Raw genomic sequence first — 19,819 nt, 5'->3', positions numbered from 1 at the left:
GTGTCACACACGCCGATTCAGCGATGTCTACGGGGAGTCCAGCGACGAAATAAAGTTCTGGACTTTCTTCCCCGACCAGCGACAGCACAGCAGGGGCCTGATCGCTGCTGCCTGTCACACTGGACGATATCGCTAGCGAGGACGCTGCAACGTCACGGATCACTAGCGATATCGTCTAGTGTGACGGTACCTTTACACCAATTAACCTATCCAGTCTAGGCCTTAGGCTTCCCAGTCGGTTTAATCCACCTAAAAATAGTCCTCCGGTCGAGACTTTCATCGCCTTAATAGAGAAAGAAGTTGGTATATTCTCCAAACAAATCTCAAAAGGGGAATTAGTTTTTCAGAAAAATCTGAATCAGAGTGAACGCGTGGCACTCCAATCCCTCATGTCAGATAAAGACATAGTCATAAAACCTGCTGACAAAGGGGGTGCCACGCTTATAATGGATCGTTTTATGTATCGGGAAGAGATCCTTACACAACTTCAGAATAGAACAGTCTATTTACCGTTATCCCATAATCCTAGTTCGGCCATAGAATCTAAGATCAAAGTAGTCCTTGATGAAGCCTTCCATTCCGGCATTATTGATAAAAAGACAAAAGAGTTCTTAATAAAATCGGACACCATGATACCTGTATTTTATACATTACCTAAAATACATAAGAGATTAGACAGACCCCCAGGTAGACCGATAGTGGCCTCCACAAATTCTATTTTATCACCATTAGCTATACTACTAGAAAAGATTTTGACACCCTTGGTTAAAAATACTCCATCTTTCATTCTTGATACAGGGGCCTTTCTTAATGTCATAAGAACTATCAATAGGGTCACCAGTGATACCATATTAGTTACACTGGACGTAAACAATTTATACACCTCCATAGAACATGAGAAGGGAATACTAGCAACAAGGCTCCTACTTGAAAAAACTGATATGGATCCAATGGTGATTGACTTCTCAATGAAACTATTGAAACTGGTGTTAACAGAAAACTTTTTTCTATTTGAGGATACGTTTTATTTACAGGTACAAGGTACAGCCATGGGGTCCAACGTGGCCCCTCCCTACGCCAACACATTCATGTCCTATTTTGAAAGCAAATTCATATATACAAACATATTGTACCAGACACACTGCCGTCTATGGCGTAGATACATTGACGATGTGTTTTGTATGTGGGAGGGACCACCAGCAACATTAAATGAATTCTTTAATCAAATTAATAATGTATGGCCGGAATTGACATTCACCATTACTCAAGACTATGGTCAGATTAATTTTTTAGATACCACTATCATAAAGGGTATAGATGGGACTTTAAACTCTGATTTGTACACCAAAACGACTGATCGGAATAGTCTATTGCTGTACCAAAGTTGCCATCCCACGGCAACCAAGAGATCAATCCCCATCTCACAGTTTCAGAGAGTGAGGAAAATAGTCAGTGATAGAAATATGTGTACTATGCGACTGGATGAGATGGAGTCCAAATTTATACAAAGAGATTACCCTACGAAATTACTACAGGACTGTCGTCGTAGACCTGGTTCTACAAAAAATGCAAATACAACATGCAGAATACCATTTGTACATATCTTTCACCCCTTTGCCTACAAATTACACCGGAAAATCCGTAAACATTGGCCATTACTGCAGACTAGTTATCCAGATATACGCGAATTCAGAACCCCCTTTTTACCGTGTTTTAGGAAACCTAGTAATCTCAGGAATAAATTGGTGAGAGCCAACATTGGGTCCACCTATAAGGTACCAAGACAGGTATTTTTACAAACACAAAAAAGGGCACGTTTCCTTGCCTACAGTGTGCTCAATGTGCCAATGTTCTTAAAGGTCACAAAGTCTCACATCCACTTACTGGAACGGATATTCCGATACAAGGTTTTTTTTACCTGTGATTCTTAATATGTTGTTTATGCAATTAAGTGCCCTTGCGGCAAAATATACATAGGCGAAACCACACAGGCGGTGAAAGATCGTATTTCTCACCATAAATCTGATATACGATGTGGTAGGGACCATCTCCCTATTCCACATCATTTTCACAATGCGGGTCACATGATAGCACAACTAAGGTTCCTAGTACTGGAGCAGGTTCTCCCTAATAGACGTGGGGGTAACCGGGTCAGGCGACTCAAATTAAGGGAAGCCTTTTGGATACACTATCTCCAAAGTATGGAACCCAAAGGACTGAACAGGGAATATGATATTGCGAATATCTAAAGATTGAACATGATGTCTATTTTTTCCTAACAGTATTCCTTCTCTTACAGTTTTCACAACCCAACAATTGATCATCTCACCTAAAGGGTATGGAGTTTTCTCTCGATTTTTGCACTTTCCCCCCCCCCCCTTTTTTCTTGATTTATCTTAATTTTATATTTTATATTTATTTATTTTTTTATTTTTATTTATTTATTTATTTATTTTTTATATTTTATTTTTTATTTTTTTTTTTATTATTTTTGTTTATTTAGTATTTTTTATTAATTTTTTTAATATTTTTTTATATTTTTATATTTTTTTATTTTTTATATATTTTTTATTTTGTCTATTTTTTTCTATTTCTGCTTATTTTATTTCATTACATTTAATTTTCATTTTTTATTTCTATAATCCCTTTTTTTATTTCTTCCTTATTTTTATTATCTTATTAAGACTCTCCTTTACTTTTCTTCTCCTCAGTTTCATTACCATTCTTTGCTTTATTCCATCTTATCATCTCCTACTTTCTCTCCATTTTATTCATTTTCTTACTCCTCTTTTTATTTCATTTTATTTCACTTATTCTTTCACGATCCCCTTATATATTTTATACCATGTCGATTTAACATCATTAATCACCGTATCTCCTTTTTGTGTTAGCAGCCTTTATTTGTACTTCACGGATATGACATGCGCACTATCTCCCTGCAACGTATGTGAGCCACAACTATGCGCTTTACCCAGAGTACCGCCCATTCACAGCATCAGCACAAGTCTTTTACGTCCATATACAGGGACGACTGTTTGCGTTCCAGGTGCGCTCCACTCTACGTCACACACTGTGTGTGACATGCGCACTACCACCACCTTCTGGATATCGCGCCCGTACGCGACACTTCCGCCACTTGAGGCGCACAATGTGCAAACTATGCTTGACACTCCCCCACATGTTATGACACTATTTAAAGCACCACTAGCTAGCAAGTGTTAGCGCCGTTATCCACAGGAGATTATCCTTTACCACGCGCTGTCTACAGCTGATTCTATTCTCTCTACAGCAATCTGGCAAGCATCACCACAGTATTCTCTATGCATACCGTTTGCCCTTTTCTTACTTGGTGCCTCCTCTATTATAGCTACTTTGGGGGTTTACACAGCCTCAGTTCAATAGTTTTTTCCTTGCCTCCACTTTTTTACCTTTGCGTACATTTTTACCGCCATTGTTCCCTCCCCCCCCCTTTTTTTTTACCCTTTTTTCCCCGTTTTTTTAATTACTTTTTCACAATTTTTGGACATTATTTTTATTTTTATTTTTCTCCACAAACCCATGTGATGCATAAGGGATCTTGTTATGACTTACAACGACTTAACCTACATTGCTTCCACTATGTTTTCTTTATGACAGCCTATATGGCAATGATGTCTGTTACTATGTACCAGAATTTATACCTTGTTTTTTCTAGTTGTTTATCTCTGAATGTTCTGTCGTTCATTCTTATGTTACTAATTTTGTGACATATTTTGATGATATTAATTTTTGCGCTTGTACTCTAGACAACTGATGCAGAGTTCTGTGGATGATCAATATATACACAGCCTTCTGATGTTACGTGTTTTGTGAATGCCAGGACGTTATGTTATGACTCAAATTTAAGGCAGTGTTCGTACTTATTGTTGATTTTGATTGTTTGTTTTGTTTATTTTTTGAATCCTAGTCTGAGGAAGGTCTGAGTTATTGACCGAAACGTCATGAAATTTTGGATTGCATTTGTAATAAATCTGAATTGCAGATAATTGGAGTGCCGGATTTTATTGATTGATATTGATAAGGGAGTGGTATCCCTCTCCGAGCACCACCCTGTTACAGAGTGACGTGTACTATATATTTTTATGTTTTAAGTTTTTTAGGTATTGAAATTGACACAGTGGAAATGGTTCGCAGATTACCAGAGGAGAAAGTTGGCGCACTGCGAGATGAAGTGTTTAAGGTGCACAGGGTGAAGAGACTGAGATTACGTGAAGTGCAGTCGTTGTTGGGCAAGTTGAACTTCGCTTGTCGGATCATGCCGACGGGCCGAGCATTTTGCAGGAGGCTATCACTGTCAACAGCAGGTGTAAAATCTCCCGTTCATTTTATTAAATTGAGAAAAGAGTTACGGGATGATCTGGCAGTTTGGGCGAGATTTTTGGAGGATTACAATGGTAAGTCCATTTGGATTGAACCGGTGATAGACGCGGATGCTTTGGGTCTTTTTGTCGCAGTGGTAGACGGACGCGGTTTCGGATTGTTTTTTCAGGGAGCTTGGTTGTTGGCGGAATGGCCAGAATTTTGGAAGGAGCAAGGTTGGACAGCGAAACGGGTGTTGACGTACCTGTTTCCCATTTTGGTGGCCTTGTCGTTATGGGGCAAGGTTATCATGAACAAAAAGATACGTTTTCCATGCAGGTCAGAAAGCGAGGCGAGGGTGAGGAATTCATTGTCAGCGGATTCCCCGTTAGTGGTTAAAATTCTGCAGCGTCTGGTTTTCTTGGGTTTATCGTATAACTTGTGGATTGTGGCCGAAGTCAGGTCAATGGAGAGTAACTCAGTTGTTGTCGCTCTTTCTCATCTCCAGGAGGACCGTTTTCGAGAGCTGGTGCCTCAAGCGGACTCAACAGGCATGGAGTGTCCGGCAGATTTGTGGAATCTTCCTGGCGGGCTTTAGAGGGTTTATTGGTGAACTCCTTATCTGATAGGTCCTGGAAGCAATACGATCATGCATGGGGCATTTGGGAGGAGTGGAAAGGTTGTTTAGGGAGCGTTTACAAGATGAACCCAGATTGCTTTTGTTGATCGGTCACCTAAAAGAAAAAGGTTGGTCTGTTTCTAAGTTGAACAAGCTGCTAGGAGGGTTAGCTTTTGGTTTTAAGGCCCGTGGTTCAAAAGATGTCACAAAATCGTTTTTGGTGGGTCAAGCGGTAAAAGGATGGAGAAAGGGCTGGAAAGTTCAGGATTTAAGACGCCCAGTTTCGTACGAGGTGTTGTTGGTTTTAGGCGCACAGTTGTTGACGGTTTGTGTATCACAATGGGAGATTGACCTTTTCAGAGTAGCATTCGCTTTAGCCTTTTTTGGTGCTTTTCGCCTTGGGGAATTGGTTAGCCCCTCAAAATTGAAGAAAGGGGGGGTACAGAGGGAAGACATTAATGTGTTCAGCGACATAGTCGAGATATTACTGAGGTTCTCTAAGACCGATGTCTGTGGTAAGGGTTGCAAAATAACGTTGTTTGCAGTCCCAGGTTCCATCATGTGTCCAGTGTTGTGCGCGAATAATTTCATTAGACACGATGGTGCGTTATCCAACCCCTTTTTGGTACACGAAGATGAGTCTTTCTTATCGCGATTCCAGTTTATCGTGGTGTTCAAACGGTGTTTGGCAGCTGGTGGTGTTTCGCCTACGTTTTACAGTGGACACTCATTTAGGATTGGCTTTAAGGGCAGAAGTTCGTCCGGATGGGCGTCAGCTGGGGTTCCAGAGAGATTCCGCAACATTGCGATGGATTGGGATGGTCTGGAGTCAATTCTTGCCGGAATTTCACCGATTCATACGCTTAGATCGAGCCCCGGATTTGGTGGTGGTTCACTTGGGCGGGAACGATTTGGGGAAAAGGCCATGCCAGGAGCTGATAAAGGACATAAAAGTTGACATGCTGCGGTTGTGGGCGTCGTTCCCAAAGTTGATGGTGGTGTGGTCTGACATTGTTCCTCGGAAAGTGTGGTGCGGGGAAAGGTCGGTGGAAGGAATAAAGAAGGCAAGAATCAAAGTGAACAGGGCAATTTCCCGCTTCATGTCACAAAATGGAGCTGTGGTTGTATGGCACGTTAATTTAGAATCGGGAAAAGGGGAGTATTGGAGGTCAGACGGGGTTCACTTAAATGCGGTAGGGACGGACATGTGGTGTTTGGCCATCCAAGAGGGCATTGAAACAGGCCTCAGAGTTTGGAGGGACATAAATGTTTGAGGTGTCAGAACATTTATGTTGGTGGCGGGGGAGGGAGGTCCTCGAAGTTGGTGGAAAGGGCGATGGCGGATTGCAGGGGGGGGATCTCTATTGGTCCTGGACTCCCCCGGAGTAGTTTACGAGGAAATGTGGTTGATCAGTCGGTGGAATGGATAATTATGGGAATTGGTATTGGTTGGTTTTGGCCGGGCTAGTCATTAGCTGCCTCCAAGCTGGTGCTTTGTGGCTGGGGGTAAGACTAAGCCTGGAGGCCAAAAAGGAATATCTATAATAGGAACATTGAAAATCCTTAATTTGTGGCTTCGAGGACCACCTCTTCCTAGTTTGGGTTTTTATTTAATTTTGTAATTGTTTGTTAATAAAAGGCTGCTGTGGCCATTTAATCCAAACAGGTGTAATGTCATTTTTGGGTATTACAACTGATGTTACTATAGGGTGGGGGCGGTATGGATAAGAATTTGGGAATAAGGGGATAGTATCAGAGGCGCTGGTGAGTCAAGTGTACCCCATACGTCATGTGTGTACATATGCAAATTGCCTCTTCAGAGAAAAAGAGGACTTAAACTCTATAGAGCCACCTGTTGGAAGTAGCGATCCTACAAGTCACAATCAACCCTTTAACAAGTCATGAAATATGATATAGGATAAAAGCCAAATCAGTATCTCGATTCACAGACACTGTGTTTCAGGCTGTTGGCCCTCATCAGTGCGAAGCATGAGAACTGATTTGGCTAGATGAGGGGCTCTGGACCGGGGTCTAAGGGGTAACATTTCTCCTTATGGAGAGTGACATACCAGCTCTGGCTTGTCAAGGTAAGGAGGCTTATTCGCCATGCAATGCTCCTCTGGGAATTTTAATATGCAAATTGCCTCTTCAGAGAAAAAGAGGACTTAAACTCTATAGCGCCACCTGTTGGAAGTAGCGATCCTACAAGTCGCTACAAGTCGCAATCAACCCTTTAACAAGTCGTGCACTGTGTTTCGGGCTGTTGGCCCTCGTCAGTGCGAAGCATGAGAACTGATTTGACTAGGCTGTGTGTGTACATTAAGAGTTTTCACCAGTTTTCCCCTCTGCTGGCTCTTAATTTGCAATTTTCTGGGAGCTGGTGCGAAGAGACAAGCTTCTCTCATCTCTCCAATACACAGCAAAGCTCCACCAATGGAATAGTGGCCGCAGCTGGGTACTGCACATCCACCCCTATTAAAATCAATATGGGGGGATGTCTAGAACCTGGCGGCGGCCACTATGCTTTTGACAGAGCTGTGCAATTCTTGATAAGAAAGAGAGGGGGCACCACAGATTCCAAGGGATCCAACCAGGTCTATATGATATGAACCATTTCAAAAAAGAAGAGAAAGAAATAGACCAATCGGGGATCACCGGAGTCACGGATCAAGTAAAAAAAAGGCAAATTTTATTCAAAAGTGTATAAACGGACACAGAAAACCACATAGAGCACACATTAAAAACATTTAAAACATTGGTCATCCATGTGACCTATACATGGTACACTTAGGCCCAAAATGGAGCAAATAGATGACAAATATAAAGAAAATCCTAACTATTACCGAGTGTGATGTCTATGTGAACAGCACCTTATTTTATCATACAAAAAATATTGAAGATATTGATTAAAGAGAGCTAAATGGTAAGTACACATATAGTCATATAGCTAGCACATTCAGCATGTGTCACAATGACTTGTAAGGAGATCCACATTGCCTAGATGCACCATGTTATAGTGAAGGCAATATCCATGGTGCAAACACACACACAAAAAAAAAAGATGATTCTACAATAGCACATCCGGCTGCCGCCACCACAGTGAAGAGCTGATCGACGAGGTTAACGGTGGTCTAACCCTCAACAATCAGATTTTGATGACCTATGTATGGCCAACAGCAGAAGAAAATATTAACTGATCCCCTTTTAGGATATGTGAAAGTGACGTCTTTTTCAGGCGTTTCTGCTCCGAAGCCTCCATGAAAAAGCATCCAAAAAACCACGAAAACAACTTGCTCTTCATATGCTTAGTCTTTTGAATTTCTTTTCATGGCTTCCGGTTTCCGAAAACGCCAAGCGTTACCTGATCATTCTTCAGGTGTTTTCTGCTCTGAAGACGCTTTATACTTTACAATGGGAGGAATCGAAAGATGCCTGTTAGATGCCTGGGTGTCTTTTTTAAACTTTTTGCCAGCATTTTTGCATGAAAAACTATTAGCGGTTTCTTCATTCTTGAATGGAATTTTATTAAAAGCAACAGTAAAAACATAAGCCACAAAAATGATAGAAAAATTCTCAAAAAATGCCATTAAAAATTTTGAAACAGTTCCCAGGAAAGTCTAAATAATGCTCAAAAAAGATGTTTCAGGTAAAAAAAAATAGCTTTTCCTGAAGCATCTTTCTCCAAAATAGCATCTTTGGTTCACCTGCCTGAAAAATACATTGTATTTCACATATTCTTAATAGTTTCTGCTCTTTTAATTTCTTGTATCTTTTTTTTGCTTCAGAAATTTGCTTCGGTGAAGTTTATAAAATTGATTTCTAGTTGAGAAAAAATAGTCACATGGGCGGCACGCGGCCAATCAGAAGCCGCGACGTCATTCTCATTCACAAAACTGCTAATTCTAGGAATTGAGGACCTGCGAATGACGTCGCGGCCTCTGATTGGTCGCGTGCCGGTCACATGGGCGGCACGCGACCAATCAGAAGCCGGGACGTCATTCACAGGTCCGAAAGGCGCGCTTTTTAAACAAAGAAGCCTCCCGGTTAGCAGTGTGAAGTCCAGGGGCCGCCGGAGAGGTGAGCATATCAATATTTTTTATTTTAATTCTTTATTTTACACATCCCTATTGATTCGATACCGATACCCGATATCACAAAAATATCGGATCTCGGTATCGGAATTCCGATACCGCAAGTATCGGCCGATACCCGATACTTGCGGTATCGGAATGCTCAACACTATCCATGAGTTTATCTATTAATCTATCTAGTAATATGCAGTATGTTTATTAATCTATCAATGGAACCAATAAGTAATCCTTCCGCACATCTTTCTTCTTTTGATGTCTTCCTTTTCAAGGCAAGTATGTTTTACTCTGCATTTAATTGATGCCATTTAAATCTTGATCACCCGCTGGTAATATGTTTGATATCTTTTACAAAACTGATTAAAGTAAGAAGTAACATATCATAGTAAATGTAAGATGCCAACATCTACTTGTTCTTATCTGGATTTCATGGCTGTTTAATACCAGAGTCTCAGTCTTACTTAGCAGATAAGGCTTTTTACTGCACTAAATAAATACATACCGTAGATAATTCTATATTTATTAGAAGTTCCCATGTAAGTGTTATATTTTCAGCTCCATTTTTGGTAAGTTATGACTGTGATGTGAAAATAATAATGGGCTGTTTTGGTGAAAACACTTATTAAAGAAATAAAATGTAAATGTGTGAATCAGTAAAGAGGGGTGATTAAAATGACATGCCACCTAAAACGCACTCTGCCATATTCATCATGAGAAGCTTCAGAATATGTAGCAACAAAATAAATTATGCTGCAATTTATTATGTAATAATAACAGTGTGGAATGATGCTTTGAATAGTTGTCACTTCATTTTTTTAAACAAAGGGATATTTTGCATAATTATCATTGCCTCATAATTTAAAAGGAATTTGTTATAAGAAAATTATCTTTTTTTTTTAATTGGATCTTGTCTTTTGCTCATTATAATCTGTAATATCATAAATATAGCAAATTTCACATTGGCTACTGGGGTTATTTTAGACTCATAGTTCCTGTCTATAGGTGAGTTTTCAGCCTCCTAAATATCATAACAGGCAAGATTACAATTATTATTGGTATCACTACATTCACAATGAATTATTTCATAGCTGACCTTGCTTCCCTTAAATTTAAAATGACTTGTGCATCCACTCATTTGGTGTTTTAATATAAAATATATGGTCCGAGTCAGTTTACTGCTGCTAATGTTCATGTTGATTTCTTGTAAGGATTTTAACAATCTAGAATAGCCCTATTGGATAGAGAGAAAATTACCAAATTTCCATTTTCTTTATAAAGATCGTAAATTGAAATATACAAAACATTTGAATTTAAAAAGGAAAGTACATTTAACAAACCAAATATAATAATACATCATTTTATGATCACAAATTCATTTTTTTTTCCAATAATCTTTAATCACAAATTCATTTTAAAAAACATTAAAAGACTTATGTGCATGATTTTATTTGATTATTTGGTCTTTTTGTCCTTTAACCCAAACATGATTGCAGACCCCCCAGAGGAAGCTACAAGTGTGAAACGCGCGTTGGGGATTCTTTATCCCAGGTTCAGGAGCAGGTTGGTTCAATTGTCATATCGGTCATTCTTCCCTCCACTTTGCTGTGGGACTCTCTTTCTTTTCACTCTTGTCTTGTGGATTAATACCGTTATGCTACCTTTGTTAACCCACATGGATATTGATAGGAGTACATAGGTGATTAGATTCGTTATTCGGTCCTTATATATGGTAACGGTACCTTATATTATGTGCCCCTAATGGGATATTGATAGGGTGTAATCACCATTGTAGCGTTCATTTGGATTATATATTGCACTATTGCCACTTTTATATATATACTAGATGGCAGCCCGATTCTAAAGAATCGGGAGTCTAGAATCCATATATACTTTATTTATTCAAATGTAAGAATAATACAATTAATAAATAATAGTAAGAAAGAACAAAAATAATAGGCAGTATATGGAGAAAACACCAAACAAAAGTTCAAAATTGGTGTGAAAATGTCACTGAACCACTTCACAACTAAATATATATAGTTTTGGTAAATGGTATTATCATTTTTTTGACGAAATTCGGCAGGAGCTTGAAGAGCAACGTCACTGGGCCCGCCTCCACGCAGTAGAAACTTGCTGTGAGGTAAAAATTCAAAAATCACACCAAAATGGCGGACGGAGTGTGTCACAGTACGGCACGTTTCTGATTGGTCGCTCACAGCAGGCGGCAACCAATCAGACACTGGACACTGTTGACGTCACTTATCTCCGGACATTAGCTCCGGACATTAGCTCCGGACATTAGCTCCGGACATTATCTCCGCACATTAGCTCCGGACATTAGCTCCGGACATTAGCTCCGGACAAAGCCACGGAAGTTGGCACAAATTGCAGGAAGTAGTATTCTAGGCAATTAATCTCCGGACATTAGCTCCGGACATTAGCTCCGGACATTAGCTCCGGACAAAGCCACGGAAGTTGGCACAAATTGCAGGAAGTAGTATTCTAGGCAATTATATATTAGATATATATATATATATATATATATATGTATATATATATATATATATATATACTAGCTGTTTCCAGCCAGCTAACGCTCGGCACGCTCATTGCCATCTAATTAACGTTGCTGGTGATTAAACTAAAGTAAATAATGACAACATTCAATAGCGCTTACAAAGGTGGTAAATTAACTTAAAATGAAGTTAATAACAATAATAATCATTAAAAATCTGAATAATACTAATAATACATTTTATTCACAGTGTAAAATCAAAAACAAACTGGATTCAGTAAGATGTGCGTTTTTATTCATTCCAGCATCTAAACAAATTTCATAACGAAACATAAATTAAGTTAAAATTTCTCTGTAAACACAATGACATGAGTGAGGACAGTGTTAGGGGTCGAGTTCCCGCTTCTGCACAGGGGGAATCTCGAGCCACCTCCGCTGCGGTCTCCCATTCTTGTCCAGCCGCAGTGGAGTCTGCTCAGCAAAGACGTCGGTCCCAGCGTCTTGCTCATTCTCACTCTGTTCTGAGAGTTACTGCTGCTTCTCCAGTCTCTGCCATTAAAGTCAGTGCTGGTCAGCAGCGAGCGGACTTCTCTGGGACTAAGTCCTTGTCTGCACGTACTGAGCATGCCCAGGGTAAGATCTCCCGTTGGAGATCGAGGGTCATGTGCTCAGGCTCTGCAGCACATTCCATTGGTCCTCTTGGCAGGTCTTGGAAGGGCAAAAGTGCTGTAGCCACTTCCTGTGCTGCAACTATATAAACTGCGCATGACCGCACGGCCATGCGCTAGTATTGTCTTACAATTGTTATGTGTGTATGTTGTGAGTGCAAGTCGTCCTTGGATACCCCTACCCTATTGAATGTCTGTTCGCGGAAGGTGTATGGTTGCTATCTAGCACCCGACTTATCCTACAGTACTAATCACACATTACAGCGTCCAGTTGCTGTGACCGCCAGTACGGCGCCGTGCACTTCCACTGTGCTTTCCTTACCCAAGCCTGGGTGGTTAGTGGCGTTCGTCAGTGCGGCGCCGCATACACTCTTGTGCCTAAATACTGTTATTCAGTTTCCTTACACACCCAGTTGTGGTGTTGTGCCAGCAAGGGTCTAATCGGACTTCAATCCCAGTTGGGGTTGAGTTCGCTGACTACTTGCTCGCACTTTAGGTGCGGTACCGCGGTCCTGTGACTTAACAGGATTGCTTCTTTCACGCTGGGTGAGGTTAAACCACGCGTGTATACTTTAGTGTACCGCCATATAGTCTGCAATTGCTAGCAGCAGGTTTTCACCTGCACGGTGGACCCCGGACTGCGAACGCATCTATATCATCTGTCTTGGTGCGTTCCGCCAGTCCGAACAGACGGAGCCTCATGTGGTAATGTGCGGGGACGAAGCCTCGTGTGGTAATGTGTGGGGACGGAGCCTTGTGTGGTAATGTGGGGGGATGGAGCCTCATGTGGTAATCTGGGGGGACGGAGCATCGTGTGGTAATGTGGGGGGATGGACCCTCGTGTGGCAATGTGTGGGGACAGAGCCTCGTGTGCAATGTGTGGGGACAGAGCCTTGTGTGGTAATGTGTGGGGACGGAGCCTTGTGTGGTAATGTGTGGGGACGCAGCCTCATGTGGTAATGTGGGGGGCGGGATTATGTGTGGTGGGGGGCGGGATTATGTGTGGTGATGTGGTGGGGGGTGTGATTATGTGTGGTAATGGGGTGGGGGGCGGGATTATGTGTGGTTATGTGGTGGGCAGGCGGGATTATGTGTGGTGATGTGGTGGGGGGCCGGGATTATGTGTGGTGATATGGTGCAGATTGTGTGTGGTAATGTGGTGGGGGGCGGGATTGTGTGTGGTAATGATGTGGGGGCGGGATTATGTGTGGTAATGGGGTGGGGGCGGGATTATGTGTGATGATGTGGTGGGGGCAGAGCTACTGTGCAGGGGGCGGGATTAGCGAGTAATCATGATGCCTCTTATATATATAGATATATATAGGATCTTCCATACATTTATAACCCTTGTAAGATATGGGACTATTTAATCAGTATATGTTCTACTAATATGTCTTTGAAAACAATCATGTGTCTGCTGATATATATTTAATTTTGTATTGCGTGCCTCTAGTGGGACATTGACATTGTATGTGGTAGCATTTATTTGTATCTCATATTTTTTGTACTATTGACACTTTTTAGGCATATTTTTAGTAGTTGATGACACATATAGACCTGGTATGATGCTTTGAACCTAATCCACGTATAGTATTCTTTATTTTTCACCAACCTCTATTGGTATTATTTTAGACTATCTATATATTTATTGGTGTAGTTTATATGAAATACGTAGTGGTGTACATATTTAACCTGCGTTGCTCTCTTCCTGTACTTGGTACTAGGATTGTTGTTTATCTCTTGTCTACTGCGTCTTGTTTAATTATAAAATTTGGTATTCTTGTCTGAATATGACTTTTAGAAATATTTTTCAGTAAAAGAATTTTCTAATAATTTAATAGCTCTAGTGTCCATCTTCTTTTGGGTTTCTGTAGTTGTTGTATGGCGGAGCTTATACTGTTTTTGCACTGTTTTTTGGTTTACTGAAATATATAAAACATTTGAATTTAAAAAGGAAAGTACATTTAACAAGCCAAATATAAATACTAGATCATTTTATGATCATAAATTCATTTTAAAAATATTAAAAGATATATGTGCATGATTTTATTTGATTATTTGGTCTCTTTGTCCTTTAGCCCAAACATGATTGCAGAGCTTGAAGCCTATTACAGGACCCCCAAAAATTGTGTGTCTTTTTTCAGTAATTGTGTCTTGATATTGGCCAAAGGGTTCAGGGTGTGATGACTAAATTTGCATCCTTTAAGATACATAAAACTGTCCATAAGACAGTCACAAAAGATGTAACCCCATCTGCCTTAGACTCTATTCACGCTATATTGTCATGCATCTGGGTTCGAACCCTTGAGGTTGTGATTAGCTTCTCTGTTCACCAAGCCACTACAGATACACCTTTTCTCCAGGTGTTTAGTTTCTGTTATCCTTGCTTCAGTCTTTTTTATGGTAGCAGGTGTTTTCCTTTACTCATTTGTCTGCCTTATCACCTTTCGGGTGCAGACTTATATACTTTCCCCTGCTGATATTTCCTGCTGGTAACAGTTTCTTTTGGATTTCTAGTCATACTGCTGTAGTTTAAGCCAGCCAGTGAAAGACCAGCCAGGGGTAATCTCTTTGTTGTTTATGCTCTTTACCCTGCACCTATCTTCTGTTTCTTTTTAGGAAATAGGCTGCATATTCTGTAACCGTGTGAACTTTATTTTTTGTTTTGTGGTTCATTTTACTCACTCTGGGATCTCGTCCATTTCAGCACACTTCCCATTCTGTAGGTAATTCGCACTCTGCTCTGCCCTCCAGTTCATTAGGGAGAACATGAAGCGCTCAACGGCCTTCCAAGCACCACAGGTTCGAGTTGCTATTGACTAGTCTGCAGTTAAGGCTATCTAAGCTCACACAGGAACTACTAAAGACTGCAGGGTCAGGATCTCTAGTCTGTCCAGGAATTGGAAGGGTCTACTGCTGTTTTTAGTGTGTTACCTATTTTCCCAAGTAAATTGGAACACTATAATAACACATATTTTGGCAAACAATTTTCAACATACAGCATATGTTAAAAATTAAAAAAAGCAATTAAAGCATACCATACTGTATATAAACTTGAATAGGACGTTTTTTCCAACAAATATACTTTTAAGATACTGTTAATTTTATGTCTGGATACCACAATATTTCTATAAAAAATCTACTATATAATTGTCTAAGGGTCACTTCCATCTTTCTGTCTGTCTTTCTGACTATCTGTCATGGTTATTCTTTGGTCGCTGCCTCTGTCTGTCATAGAATCAAAGTCGCTGATTGGTCGTGGCAAAACACCCACGACCAATCAGCGATGGCCACAGTCCGGTGGCAATATGGCCGCTCTTTCCTCCCTGCAGTCAGTGCCCGCTTCATACTCCCCTCCAGTCATCCAGTCAGCCCTCACACAGGGTTAATGCCAGCGTTACGGGAGCGCAGTGTAACGCACTCCGGGTACGCAGCTATTAACCCTGTGTGACCAACTTTTTACTACGCAGCATCAATAGTAAAACGATCTAATGTTAAAAATAATACTAATAAAAAAAGGTTATTCTCACCCTCCGACGTGCGTGCTGTCCTCGGCAGTGCAAGCGGCAGGTTCCGGTTCCAAAGATGCTATGCGAGAAGGACCTTCCATGATTTCAAGGTCATGTGACCACGACGTCATCACAGGTCCTGCGCTCATACCAACCCTGGGACCGGAAGCTGCCGCGTGCACCGCACACAGGCAACAGGACTACAAGGGGCCCTCGGAGGGTGAGTATATGTTTCTTTTTTATTTTTTAACCTGTTACATACATGGCTGGGCAATATACTACGTAGCTGGGCAATATACTACGTGACTGGCCAATAAACTACGTGACTGGGCAGTATACTACGTGTCTGTGCTGTATACTACGTGGCTCTGTGCTGTATACTACGTCGCTGTGCAATATACTACGTGGCTGGGCAATATACTATGTGGCTGGCCAATATACTATATGACTGGGCAGTATACTACGTGTCTGTGCTGTATACTACATGGCTCTGTGCTGTATACTACGTCGCTGTGCAATATACTACGTGGCTGGGTAATATCCTACGTGACTGGGCAATATACTATGTCACTGGGCAATATACTATGTGGCTGGGCAATATACTACGTCACTGTGCAATATACTGCGAGGCTGGGCAAAATATTATGTCACTGGGCAATATACTACGTGACTGGGCAATATACTACGTGGCTGGGCAATATACTACGTGGCTGGGCAATATACTATGTGACTGCCCAATATACTATGTGACTGGGCAGTATACTACGTGTCTGTGCTGTATATTATGTGGCTCTGTGCTGTATACTACGTCACTGTGCAATATACTATGTGACTGGGCAATATACTACGTGGCTGGGCAATATACTACGTCACTGGGCAATATACTACATGACTGGGCAATATACTGCGTGGCTGGGCAAAATATTATGTCACTGGGCAATATACTATGTGGCTGCGCAATATACTACGTGGCTGGGCAATATACTACGTGACTGGGCAATATACTACGTGGTTGGGCAATATACTACATGACTGGGCAATATACTGCGTGGCTGGGCAAAATATTATGTCACTGGGCAATATACTATGTGGCTGGGCAATATACTACGTGGCTGGGCAATATACTACGTGACTGGGCAATATACTACGTGGCTGGGCAATATACTACGTGGGCTGTGCAATATACTACGTGGACATGCATATTCTAGAATTCCCGATGCGTTAGAATCGGGCCACCATCTAGTAAAGTATAAAAGGTTAAAGGTAAAGACAAAATTCAAGCAAATGCAAACTGTACACAACTGCATATCCTTTCTAGACGTTTTTAGTGAATTTATTTACAAATCCTAAACTTTATGTAAGACCTCATTCAGACATTCAGTTTTCGGTAATTTTCACGGATAGATCACGTACCCATTATAAGTTATGGGGCTGTTCACAAGTCCATGATTTTTTGAGTACCCTGTGTGCGAGCATAAATGATAGACATGCTTGTTTCTTTTTTACCAGCATCATGCATGAAAAGTACTACAAATTTATGGCTCTGTGATAATCATGAACAGAATGTTCAACATTGCAAAGGAGAGGAGAAACTTTATAATTTATTTATTTCTCTGTTTGTTTATTTATCCATACTCAAAAAATACCGATGAAACACTGACTAAACTCTGATGCAACTCATATCTAAAACACTGATGAGACTCGTACCATTTTTTTGCATACATGAAGAAACACGGATGTCTGAATGAGGCCTTATATTGACCTATACATGTGGTCTGAAATGCATCATTCTAGATTCCCTGGAGGTAAAGTGGAACGCCTTATCTCTTGGGCCCCTGTGTGCATGCACAGGTTGTACCAATGGCATGTCTAAACCTGATGCAGAAGACAGATAGAAAGGAGTAAAGGTACCTTCACACATAACGATATCATTAACGATATTGTTGCTTTTTGTGACGTAGCAACGATATCGTTAAGGAAATCGTTCTGTGTGACAGCGACCAACGATCAGGCCCCTGCTGGGAGATCGTTGGTCGCTGAACAAAGTCCAGAACTTTATTTTGTCGCTGGATCTCCCGTGGACATCGCTGGATCGGCGTGTGTGACACCGATCCAGCGATGTCTTCACTGGTAACCAGGGTAAACATCGGGTAACTAAGCGCAGGGCTTAGTTACCCGATGTTTACCCTGGTTACGATCCTAACAGTAAAAAAAACAAACACTACATACTTACCTACCGCTGTCTGTCCCCGGCGCTGTGGTCTGCACTCCTCCTGTACTGGCTGTGAGCGTCGGTCAGCCGGAAAGCAGAGCGGTGACGTCACCGCTCTGCTTTCCGGCCGCTGTGCTCATAGCCAGTACAGGAGGAGTGCAGAGAAGCAGAGCGCCGGGACAGACAGCGGTAGGTAAGTATGTAGTGTTTGTTTTTTTTACTTTTACGCTGGTAACCAGGGTAAACATCTGGTTACTAAGCGCGGCCCTGCGCTTAGTTACCCGATGTTTACCCTGGTTACCGGCATCGTTGGTCGCTGGAGAGCTGTCTGTGTGACAGCTCTCCAGCGACCAAACAGCGACGCTGCAGCGATCCGGATCGTTGTCGGTATTGCTGCAGCGTCGCTTAATGTGAAGGGGCCTTAAGGTAGTGGGATTAGACTATACCGGGTTAGCTTGTGATCTGTTATGATGGAGCCACATACAGTTAGGGCCAGAAATATTTGGACAGTGACACAAGTTTTGTTATTTTAGCTGTTTACAAAAACATGTTCAGAAATACAATTATATATATAATATGGGCTGAAAGTGCACACTTCCAGCTGCAATATGATAGTTTCCACATCCAAATCGGAGAAAGGGTTTAGGAATCATAGCTCTGTAATGCATAGCGTCCTCTTTTTCAAGGGACCAAAAGTAATTGGACAATGGACTCTAAGGGCTGCAATTAACTCTGAAGGCGTCTCCCTCGTTAACCTGTAATCAATGAAGTAGTTAAAAGGTCAGGGGTGGATTCCAGGTGTGTGGTTTTGCATTTGGAAGCTGTTGCTGTGAGCAGACAACATGCGGTCAAAGGAACTCTCAATTGAGGTGAAGCAGAACATCCTGAGGCTGAAAAAAAAGAAAAAATCCATCAGAGAGATAGCAGACATGCTTGGAGTAGCAAAATCAACAGTTGGGTACATTCTGAGAAAAAAGGAATTGACTGGTGAGCTTGGGAACTCAAAAAGGCCTGGGCGTCCACGGATGACAACAGTGGTGGATGATCGCCGCATACTTAATTTGGTGAAGAAGAACCCGTTCACAACATCAACTGAAGTCCAGAACACTCTCAGTGAAGTAGGTGTATCTGTCTCTAAGTCAACAGTAAAGAGAAGACTCCATGACAGTAAATACAAAGGGTTCACATCTAGATGCAAACCATTCATCAATACCAAAAATAGACAGGCCAGAGTTAAATTTGCAGAAAAACACCTCAAGAAGCCAGCTCAGTTCTGGAAAAGTATTCTATGGACAGATGAGACAAAGATCAACCTGTACCAGAATGATGGGAAGAAAAAAGTTTGGAGAAGAAAGGGAACGGCACATGATCCAAGGCACACCACATCCTCTGTAAAACATGGTGGAGGCAACGTGATGGCATGGGCATGCATGGCTTTCAATGGCACTGGGTCACTTGTGTTTATTGATGACATAAGAGCAGACAAGAGTAGCCGGATGAATTCTGAAGTGTACCGGGATATACTTTCAGCCCAGATTCAGCCAAATGCTGCAAAGTTGATTGGACGGCGCTTCATAGTACAGATGGACAATGACCCCAAGCATACATCCAAAGCTACCCAGGAGTTCATGAGTGCCAAAAAGTGGAACATTCTGCAATGGCCAAGTCAATCTCCAGATCTAAACCCAATTGAGCATGTATTTCACTTGCTCAAATCCAGACTTAAGACGGAAAGACCCACAAACAAGCAAGACCTGAAGGCTGCAGCTGTAAAGGCCTGGCAAAGCATTAAGAAGGAGGAAACCCAGCGTTTGGTGATGTCCATGGGTTCAAGACTTAAGGCAGTGATTGCCTCCAAAGGATTTGCAAC

This window comes from Ranitomeya imitator, chromosome 3 (genome assembly GCF_032444005.1).
Source record: "Ranitomeya imitator isolate aRanImi1 chromosome 3, aRanImi1.pri, whole genome shotgun sequence".
In the NCBI taxonomy this organism is placed as follows: Eukaryota; Metazoa; Chordata; class Amphibia; order Anura; family Dendrobatidae; genus Ranitomeya; species Ranitomeya imitator.
The sequence above is the reverse complement of the archived record's forward strand: the minus strand, read 5'-3'. Positions refer to the sequence as shown.